Raw genomic sequence first — 11,192 nt, forward strand, 5'->3', positions numbered from 1 at the left:
ACTGGTTTTGTCCCATACTGTTGGAACTAAAGCATCCTTAGCTCTGGCATGTCACTCAGGGGCAGCCCTTGTCAGCTCTCTGGGAAGCTCAGGTCTTTCTATTCCGGCTGGCAGAGTCCTGCAGGACAGACTTCTGGTCCGTTCTTAAGGCTCCACCTCAATATGATGGATAATAATGATCCCATTAGAGCCCATGAAGCTACAGCAATGGCAGTGAGATGGGGATCAGGATTGGGATCGTGTCTGCCCATGTTTTATACAAGGGATGTCAGACCTGCCAGGCTTCAGAGGAGCTTGGCTGATCTACAGCAGCTGTATGAAATCCAGCCCTACACAGGGCTGATGTGAATGCAGTTGTTTTGGGCTCACTTCCTTTCTGCATGTGAAGCTGTAAGGCTGAGATCCCAGAAGAGGGACCCCGAGAGCCCGTCATACTGAAGACGGGGTGGTTCTTTGGGCATCTATAATGTATTGAGGTTGGAGGATGGAAACCCTCCCTGTGGCACCCCGAGGAGCTGTGTTGCAGTCAGCTCCCCCAAAGGGCAGGTGATTCACCTGACTCGGACAGGGAATTTCTTGGGTCTTGACCCAAGAGTCAACCTCTTGGGGAAAGGAAACAAGTTAGTGACTTAACTTCCCAGTCACTATGTGAATAGCAGTTTCCAAACAAGAGACAAACAAGCTGGGGGAAGGAGAGAGGAGAGCTGTTTACCCCATCTCTGCCCAACTTCTCCACTCTGTTGCCTAAGGCCAGGGCTGGTGTAAACATCTCTATGCTGCACCCATGTGTACCCTATGCAGGCACCAGCATAGGAGATGGGGCAGGGGCTATGGTGCTCAGCATTACCAGGGTTCAAGGTGTGAAATCAGAAAAAATATGTGCCTTAAACTTTGACTATTTTAGTTATAAGATGACATAACCGCTTTGTGGAGATGACTCCAAGCGCTTCCCCTCCCCTGCCTTTTGCAACCTAATTTGGAGGCTATTTTCACCCCTACAGCAAGTCAGACTGCAGACAGCACAAAGGTGACATGCTGAGGCACTTCAGTCCTGACCTGCAGCACCCCCTTTACCTCTGACCTGCCATTTCCAGGCCAGAACTGAACAACTCGAATCTTGCAATGCCTCCCTGTTCTGAGTGTGCCCTCCTGAACCCTGTCTCTCAGCTACAGTGCTGACACCCTGGCCGCAGCTTCACCCCACCCGTTACCCCAGTCCTTTGCTGCCTGCACCCTCCCCCTCTCCGCTTGGTTCTGCTGATGCCCTCAGTCCCAACCCACAGCACAAGCACATGGTCCGGCTGCTATTCCAACCCCTTGCTCTCCCTTGCAGGCAGCTCCTGTGTTGCCCCTTAGACTTGACCTTCTCTCACCCACACTGTTCCAGACCTGATGACAGACTACCCATACGTGCTGTTATTGTGAAATATCTGCTGGGGGCGACTCTCCAAGGAGCCTGGACTCAGCCTCATAAATGAGTGACCTCAGCCCAATTTAACGGCTGGTCTCCTGAAGTGACCGGCTGGGGCAAGAATCCATTGAACAAACCCCCTTAGACTTTTTTTTCCAACGGAGCAACCCCACTGTTCAGCTGGGATGCATGTGCCTGTCTGTCTCCTGTTAGCACTCATGGGAGCCAGGCACAGGGAGGGAGAACAGAGTGGGAGGCTTCAGCCCCTCATTGAGGGATGAAAGAGGTGACAGCATTAGTCTCATAGCAGTGTGGAACCTGCTGCACTGCCCACAACAGAGAGAAAATGTTCTCACGCCACCAGGAATGCAAAACCAAAGGGAGGGAGGGGATCATAAGTGTGTGTGATGACCAACACAATAAAGTTCTTGTGGAGCGGGGAGCTTTCTGAAGCCAAGGGGAATTAAATTAGGCCTGTAGCAAGCCACATTCCTGGATTTATAACAGCAGGAGGAGGAGGAGGCAGCTGGGTTGGTGTGGTCCCAGCTCAGAGCACCTCTTGCCCACTACTCTCCTCTAAATAAAAGACCGGCTCCCCTTAACATGTGATGTGTGCACAGTGGTCAGTTTGGATGATTTAACCTCGCAGGAAGTAAAATCCACTGCTAAGCCTGTCTTGGGCACTTTAATTTGAGTGGTTCTAATTAAAGTGCCCGCACCTCCACCCTGGAGAATGTGTATAGATACCTAAAGGTATTAAATTTAATGTGCATTACCGAAAGCACATTAATGAATATGTAGATGCCCCCAGCCTGTGGGAAACTGTAGAAACTTTCTGCATGGGGGTGAGAAGGGGGCATTTCCTGAACCCATTATCCCTGTAGAAACACCCAGTGAGGGGTGCTGCCTGTGCCTACCTGGCTGCCATTGTCCCCACATGCTATTGTTAGAGAAGGCTGCAAAGACACTCTCTACTGATTGAAATGGTGAGGTTATTTCAGGAGCCTTCAGCTAATGCACAGGTATTTGTAGACATGTTCATCCAAACCTCATGGAAGTTACTGCTAAAACCTTTTTGCAACCATGCAACATCTATGGTGATGAGCTGGGTCTTAGCTTTGCAACCAGGACTCCCGTTCTGATCAGCCAGGAGCCTGGGCAAAGCTGAGATCCCGAGGCTGATTCAAGCTTTATTGCGTAAGGACCATTGCTATGTGCAAGGACTCCATGCAGTGGCAGGTCACCAGCACCCACTGCTTTATCCAAGTGAGTTGCAATTTACAAGCCATCTGCTGCACTCATCATTCTTGGAGGCTTTTCATTTCTAATTTGGGGTCTTCTAAGTAACATGACCTTATTTTTATGGATATTACAGTAGTGCTCTGTGGTCATGGTAAAAGTTGAGGCCTATTGCCTTGGGTTCTGCACCACATGAGAAAAGAGAGTCCCAGCCCCATGAGTGCTTCGACTGGTGATTCTCAACCAGGGTGTTGCAATGCACTGGAGTACCTTGAGATCCTTTCAAGGGTGCCTCTGGCTGCTACACAATGTTAGCACTAGTAGGAATACAAACACGATTCACAAGATAAACCCAGAAATTTGAAAGAGGAATCCAGAGTGTTAAAAATATTATGACCTGTTGTGGGGTTTTTTTTACTTCTTTACAAAAAGAAAAACTGTACTATTATTTTTCCATTGTCAAAAAATGAATGAAAACTAAGAACTGGCATCCTGGAACCACACAGCCGCATCACATTGGCAGCCCAGTCACCCCATGATGGACTAACATGCCCAGATCTCTCTTCTCCTCCCCAGCTGGTTTCTCCAGTGGAATGTGAGTCCCCCCTCCTCTAGCTGCTCTTACTGCAGACTCCTGGCCGTGGCCCCTCTTAGCACAAAGCACCTTGCCCCTAAATGACATAAATGACATCAGTGTGGAAACTAAGCCTGCTGTAACCTAGTGTCTTTAGTCTCTTTCTATGCTGTTGCCAGGTTTGGATCAGATGCAGCCCCCATGACGGAGGCTGCAGCATACCCCAAAGAGATTGTAAAATGGGGAGAGAATATTCAAATGGGAGGGAATATATCAGAGAGTTAAATCCCACTTGCCCTGAGCAGGCCCTTTCCCAAACAACATTTCACCAACCCCAGGGGTAGGATTCTCTGTCTGACTGAGGGCAATATTAACTCTAGCCAGTGCTTTGACTGGTGACCATGATATCACCAGCCACAACATGCTTGGCTCAGCCATTCCCCCAAGGCTGATCTGCTCCCAGGGTATGTTAGCCAAGGGTTGCAAATGTGGCTGTTTAAGGTTAGGCACCTCAGTGCATTTTTTAGGCAGTGTTGGAGTACTGTTAGCCGTGGGAACCTTCTCTGCACTTGACTATGAACAGGCAGCCCCTTCCCTACCTGCCCAAGAGTGAGACAGATAATGAGGGGGTCTGTGTGTCTTCAACTTCCATCACAGGGTATTTCTTGTCCTCTCCCTCTCCCCTGTCCCCAAACTCTTCCAAAAATGCCTGCCTTTTGCTACAGGCCTACTGGTAGGTCCTTGAATGAGCCCACAGGAAGCCAACACTGAGCTCCAAGTATGCTGGAGCCTGAGTTGTCCCACCACAGGGCACCACGAATGAACACCTGGAGAGCCATTCATGTCCCACAGGGACCACGACTGAGGCTTTAGTCTCACCTCTTCCCCAGTCACCTCCCAGGAGCATTCAGAGATGGAAACAACATCCTGCTGGATTCTGCTAACAAGCTAGATGACTGGCTGCTCCCTGCAGTGCTACAGGTTCCAGCTCAGGCCTGTGCCAGGGAAAGGGCTATGCCAGTTGGCTTGGTGCAGACACATTCCTCCTGCATGTACCTGCCAGCAGTTCTATTGCTGTGTGTCGTCAAAGCAGCCCCAAGTAACAAGAGAAGGGAATCGCAGTTGGAAAAGTGTGCTTGTTTCAGTCATAGCAAAAGCTGCTGATGCAAAACAAAACAGGGGGGCAGGATGAGGATGGAGGAGCATTTCCAAAATTTCGGCTAGTTAAGCCTGTGGCTGGTGGTTGGGGTGGGGCTAGGAATCAGGGCTTCTGCATGCTGTCCCCTGCTCCGGGTGTTGCGTGGGATCTACAGAGTTAAAAGGGGAGGGAGTGGGGGAACTGGGAACCAGGATACGTGAGTACTATGATGGGTTCTGCAACAGGCCCTGGCTGCATGATCTCCAGCAAGCCATTTCTTCTCTGTATCTCAGTTTCCTTGCCTGTAAAATGGAGTTGTCTGCTCGCTTCCTGCCTGCTTAATTTCTATGCAGCGCTTTGAGCTCTGAGGCTCCACGCCCATTGCAGGAGTTCACTTGGGTTTAATGTGGCCTCAGTTGGGCTGGGGGAGGAGTGGAAACAGTCTGCAGAGAACCTGTTTAAAAATACTGGCAGCTGCTTTGGTTGGAGCCTAGGTTCTGCGTATTCAGATATACAGGACTGTTCAGATTAGTGGCAACTCTGTAAACTATTTCTGGATTGCTTTGTGCCTGTGGGTAATAAATTCCAGGTATCACACTAGATAGATTTCAGGCAAGTATTGCTGACCGAATCCCACACTGTTGTCAGATCGCTGTAATTGCAGTGAAGCACGCACTTGGCATACTCTCCAAGCAGCTAGCTCCACAGGCTCTACTCCTGATATCTGTTTCATTCACTGTTGAGGCCCTACTCACCTGATTAAGGGCTACTCAGTTGCAGCTCAGGATCCTTAATTTGCCTCCCTGTAAAATATGGGCAATTCCTAGCGCCAGAACAACTGGCAGTGCAGGGGATAATGGGAAACACCTGGGATTCTGCTGTGGCCATTCATTGAAAAGGAACAGGCTGAAAGAGATGGCTCAGAAAGAGCATCTTGGGGTGGGGAAAAGAAGGAGGGTCTTTTTTTAGTGGTTTTAGTGAAACCAAATGGAATTACATAAATAGTGCTGCATCAATATTGCAGCTAAGTAATCCAGGTGCCCCCTAACCTTCTCAAGTCTGGAGCACAGGAGAGCCTAGGTCAGATTGGTAGGGAAAGCACATTGCAAGACAAATCAGAGGAACCAGAGCCAAGAACAGGGTGGTTAGCTGAGAAGTCTCTGGGCCAACATTTCTATAAGGCTGAGGACCAGCCTTAGCTTGAACCAGAGAACTGGAAGAGCTCAGTGTGTCAGGGGCTGGGCTCCTGAAAGTGTGTTTATGTGCCAGAGTGGAAGTGGAGCGGGGTAAAATTCTGAGCATAAGTTTGACTCGGAGAAACTGCTTTCAATGCAGGTGAGGCATTAGCTGTGAAGGGAATGCACAGCACTGTACCACTGCAGTCTGCATCTGCTCCCCTTCCTCCTTGAGTGTTCAGCTCTTGGAGGAGCTGTGTAAATAAACTTGCTATACTTTTCTAATAACAAAGCCAGAGCTGAGGAATCTGAACTAATTTAGGGGGCTTGATCCACAGCTTTAGCTCTTGGGTTGGAAGCAGATTTGACATTTTCCCCAGGCTAAAAGCCAAGGCCTTTGGCATCCACCCTTTTGTATCCATAAATCCCAGGCCTGGCAAGAAGATGCTATTGCATCTATAGCTAGCTAGGCCTTAATCACCATGCCTTTTTGCAAAGCACTTTGGTGATCAGTTCCTCAGATCACTGGTAAAAACTGATGACTCCAGCATGCTCCTGGATGTCCGTCAGCAGCATTGTTTACTGGCACAGCCAATGCTGAATGTTTCCGAGAGCAACGCCCTGCCCCGCACATCTGCTCTGCCCATCTGAGTAGCTGGCTCAGTTGCTGGAGACTGGAGGGGAGGACAGCATGCAGAGTGGCCAGTACTCTGTTTGCAAAGCACTCTGGGAGTGGAGCAGAGCATCCTGGGAGATGTTCTAGTGATCCCAGAATACGGTATTTAGCTACTCTTAAAAGCAGCAGGACTGGAAAGCCCCGTAAAGGACCAACCAAGCATCCACGCGGCTTGATTTCTGAAAGCTGCTAAATATGCCAAACTCCCTGTCTAGTCTGTGGGAGCTGTAGGGTGATACAGGTGTATCATGCCAGGTGCCAAAATATCGGCAACAGCCTCATAAAACTGTTGGCCTTTGCCAAGTGCCTCAGTTCCCCCCAGTTATGAAATAAAGATGGGGTCCCTGCCCATGGAGACAGAGCTGTTAGGCCACTCACTCCATTGACTGAGAAGCTGATGGAATTGCCCAATACAACTGGACTTGTCTGAGCTGCATGGCAGGTGCCTTGGTGCAAGGGCTTGGCCTGCCCTCAGCATTTGGCAGTGTAATATTAATGTCCTCAAGAGAGGTGATTCAAGGATGTCATGAAATGGGAATGGCCACTGAACCCTGTACATTGGGTTGAGAGCTCTCTGCTGTCACTCAGAGCAGGCCTGGGAGGCTGAGCCCTTTCCCCTGACACCACCTTAAACTACAAGTGCCCCAATGAGATGCGAGTTCCCCTCTCTTCCTGCCTTCCCAAGCTGCCCCTCCAGAGTCACTGGCATGTGCTGCATATGTTCCATCCAGGATCCGGCTCTACAGTAGCTCATGTGGCTGTTGTGCGCATCTGTTCTGCAGGTGTTTTGACTTTGGCTGGCCAGATGTTTGGGGGAGGGATGAAGGAAATCGCCTCCAGCTGTTGCACTCTAAGAGCTGCTGGACTCATTCAGCCAGATCTGCATCCACCAAAGGGTAACCTCAAGGGCTGTGAGATTTTGTTTTAAGGGGAGCCTCACGTTAATGCTTCATGACCTCCCTTCAGTTTAGCTCTTTGCTGTTGTAATTAAAAAGAGAGTTGCCAGCTCATCCTTACTGAGAAAGATGCACCACTTTATAAACCTAGGATTATGTCATCAGAGGACAGTTTCTATCTGGGAAGAAACCTTTGTTGATTGGTGATTGTTCTTTAGGGAGGAAGGATGGTGCTGTGGGTCAGGTGAGATGTGCTGGCTCAAGTTTCCTTCTGTCACAGACTTCTTTTGTGATCTGGGGTGAGTCAGTTATATACACAACAGGGGGATTTGCCTCCCACCATACCAGGCTCTGTACAAACATACAAGAGGAGAATAACAGCAGCTCTTGGGGCTGTACAGTCTAAAAACATGGCAGTATCAGGGATGGACTCTTAAAGCCATGTGCTGGGACAGCAACGATTGACAGTGTGACCTCAGCTCCATCCATAGATCTCAAAGCACATCCCAGCTATTAACCAGTGAGACTAGTCAATGTGATTATTCACATTCTGCAGCCACAAGGAAATGACTTATGCTCCCACACCCAGTACTGTGGCAAGGAAGCTTGGCACCTGGGGCAAAGCCTGCAGCAGCACCCCACCATCGCCCTGTGCACAGATCTGGGGGGCACATGCCCCCCCCATACTTGCCTGGGAGCACACAGCGGCAGGAGCCACCCTCCCCCCTGTCCCCTCACCCCCCCTAAATGAGACGCTCACAGCTCCGTCCTGCACCCCGCCCCAGCTGAGCAGTGCCTGTTTGCACCCCTCTGCTTTGGCACCCCGGGAGGTCGCCCTGCTCGCCCCCCTTTGCTACTGCACTGCTCACACCAATTCCATGACAGAGGCCAGAAGGGAACCCATGAGCCCTGCCTCGATGTCCTCAATAGATCTCTTTACCTTTGGAGAACACTTGTATGCATGAGCCAGGTTATAAGCCAACCTGCCAGCTGTCATTTTCCTTCTAAAAAATGCAGGCCATTCTCTCACAAATACATTTCTCAAGGCAAGAGAGGAACAAACTGTGACCCTGTTCTTGTAAACAACTTGAGCAAGACCAGATTGAATGTAATTTAAGGGGAAAAAAAGAAGGGTTTTTTTTTCCCTGAAGCTTTTGGCTGTGAATGGAGGACCTGGGTCACCGAGCTTGAGTGTGTTAGAATGCACAGCTCAGAAAAGCCCTGCAAAAGTGAAAGGCCTGCTGAGCCTTGCATTTAAGAGAAACAGCTCATTCTTCAAAGGGCAAACAATATGTTTTGTAGTTTTAGCAAGGCAAGAGCAAAACTTAACACAAGGAGGAATGGCCTCATTTAATATTGAGACCTCTTGGGAAGTAGGTCCTGGTTACTGTCCTCATCCTATGGAAGAACCCAGCAGAGGCAAGACTTGCCCAGGTTCCCAGAGCGTGTGGCCATTGGAGGCAGTGAAGTCTAGAGAAAGTAATTACAGGGGGCTAGGACACTTGGGTTCTACCTTCAGCTCCACTAATTATCTGCTGTGTAAGCCTGTTTAGGCTGTAAGCACTCCACTGTAATGCAGTGGCTGTCACTCTTTCTAGATGTACAGCAATCCACAAAAAATACCAGCTTTTAATATTCACTTGTTGTTTGAGTATGGAAAAATACTAGAGCAATTCTTCTGTTGCAAAGAATTCAGGAAGCCCACAGCAGGGCAGAATGCTTTTAACACTCTGGGTTCCTATTTGAAATCCCTGGGTTTATTTTGTGAATCCTCTTTGCACACCTAACAATGCTAGCATTGTGTGGCACCTTGCAATATCCTTGAAAGGATTTCAAGGTACCCTGGGTGCCCCAGCACCCTGGTTGAGAATCACTGGTGTAGTGTCTCTGCATGTTTCCAGTGCAATGGGTCCTTTAAGCATGGCAGAACTACAAGTAAAGAGTGCTTAGGCTTGTGTTCCTCCAATGAGACAAGCTCCCTGTCTACAGTGGATAGTGCCCAGGAGACGATACCATAGGAAGCAACACAGCCTCAGACTTGTGGAAACCAGGGATTTTACTGCCCTTTGTTATGGGACTGTGGGCAGGATTGTGCATTTGTAAACTGAAGCCAATGGTGCATTCTCTCTAAGGTGGAAATTGGGAAATGGAAAGCATCTCCACGAGAGTTGAATGGTTTTATTCAAATCCTCAGACTACAGAACGGGTACCAGCTGGGAGACACTGGAGCCTGGGCAGTCAATGTGGTTTCACAAGGCTCTGACACAGGGTTTCCAACTGTCCTCATTACATGGGGCATCTTCCAAGACTACTGTCTTCAAAAATGTGGCCATTCTACTAGCATCTTGCTGACCCAAAAACCTGTCTGAAATTCCTCCCAAGAAGCTGGGAAGCATGCACATGCATGATCACGTGCATACACACGCATGGCATGCTCAGCAAAGCAGTGCTGTCTGGCCATGAATCATTTACTTTGGCTAATGCCTCATTCCTCCCTCTCTGTCTAACTGTCCTCAGCTGAACTCTGAAGCCTGTCCCAGTATCTTTTCCTGGCCTGCAACCACCTCAGCTCAGAAATCTTCCTTTTGCAGCCTAGTGCTGTGTCAGTATTTTGGGTCACATGCTGCACTTTAAGTGGCATTCAGTAAAAATATATACTGGGACTTGCCAGGCATATTTTAATATGGTGCCTCTTCCCTCCCCCATTTCTCCATTGTCTGTGAAACACTCTAAGGTGCTAGAAACCAGCATTCCTTATCCTGCCTGCCCCTGACTCTTTCCACTTGACAAACATGGGCCTGTCTTCCTGAGATGAAAGGATTGTGGCTATTTGAGGTTCAGTATGTTTTACTGGGTTCCCATCCAAAACCCTTCAAAGTCAATGGAAGTTGAACATGGCCTCAGTCAATGACAACATTGTTTGTCATCAGTCTAAGCCAGTGGTTTTCAACCTGTGGTCTGCAGACCCCTAGGGGTCCAGAGACTATGCCTAAGGGAGTGGCAAAAGATGGCTTCAATCAATCAAAGTATGTGAATAACCACATTTACAATTCAAAGGGGTCTGCAATATCTCCAACTGAAATTTTTATGGGTCCACAAATGAAAAAAGGTTGAAAACCACTGGTCTAACCATCACTCCAGTACAGCTCAGCAGGGAGGAATGGGTGGATTTAACCTGCACCCTCTGCTGATAGCCAAGTAGCAAAGTATACAGTGCATTGCATCTGTCAGGCAAAAATGTGTTTTAGCTCATCATCACTTTTCATTGGAGTTCTTTATGGCCTGACTTGAATGGGAGTTGCAAATGCTTTGCAGACCTCTGACAATCAAGCAGCACAGGGGCAGTTTCAGCGACCAACCAGTACCTTTATTGTTGAGTTTGGTGAATCAATGCAGTTTACAGCACTGCATCCCCACTGAATTTGGCCTCAGTACAGTTAGGAGTAGTGGCAAGCCTCATCTCTCTTGCTGTTACACTGTCTCTCTGCCACTGGCAGCCTCGTGTTAGTTAACAGGGCTAATAGCCTCAGAATGCCTGTTGACGAATTCCAGGCTTCATTAATTTGGTGCTGCATGTCTTTGTTACTAATCTGCAGGTAGGTACAAAAGGGCAGAGGCAGAGATTTAAATACTCGACATTAGACTCCAAGCTGCTCAGGGGGTGTGGTGCTGCTCGGAGCAGTAGCCCTGCAGAGCTAACGCTCCCTTGCTGATGGCAAACCAGTCTTCTCCATGGGATAATTCCAACACAAGCAGCCCCATGTAAACTGTGCAGAGAACAAACATCTGCAGGAAATCTAGAGTTACTAATGTTTCATTATGGCTAATGGCTTTGACTCTAATCTGCCATTCTGAAGGACCAGGAGTTTTGTCTGTGTGAGTTTTATTAGTTTTCCTTTCCCCACCCCCTCACTCTTCACATTTCCTAGTTGGCCTGAATCCATTCCAAATTAAAAGGTCTGAGCCTCAGGTTGGCAACAATTAGCTGTGGCTTTAGCATTTCTGCCATCTTTGCTGTGCTGCCTGCTTTAACTTTTTCACTGTTTTTCCACTTGGCCCCAGGTATATATTTCTCCCCTCTCT

This window comes from Alligator sinensis, unplaced genomic scaffold (genome assembly GCF_000455745.1).
Source record: "Alligator sinensis unplaced genomic scaffold, ASM45574v1 scaffold886_1, whole genome shotgun sequence".
Classification (NCBI taxonomy): Eukaryota; Metazoa; Chordata; order Crocodylia; family Alligatoridae; genus Alligator; species Alligator sinensis.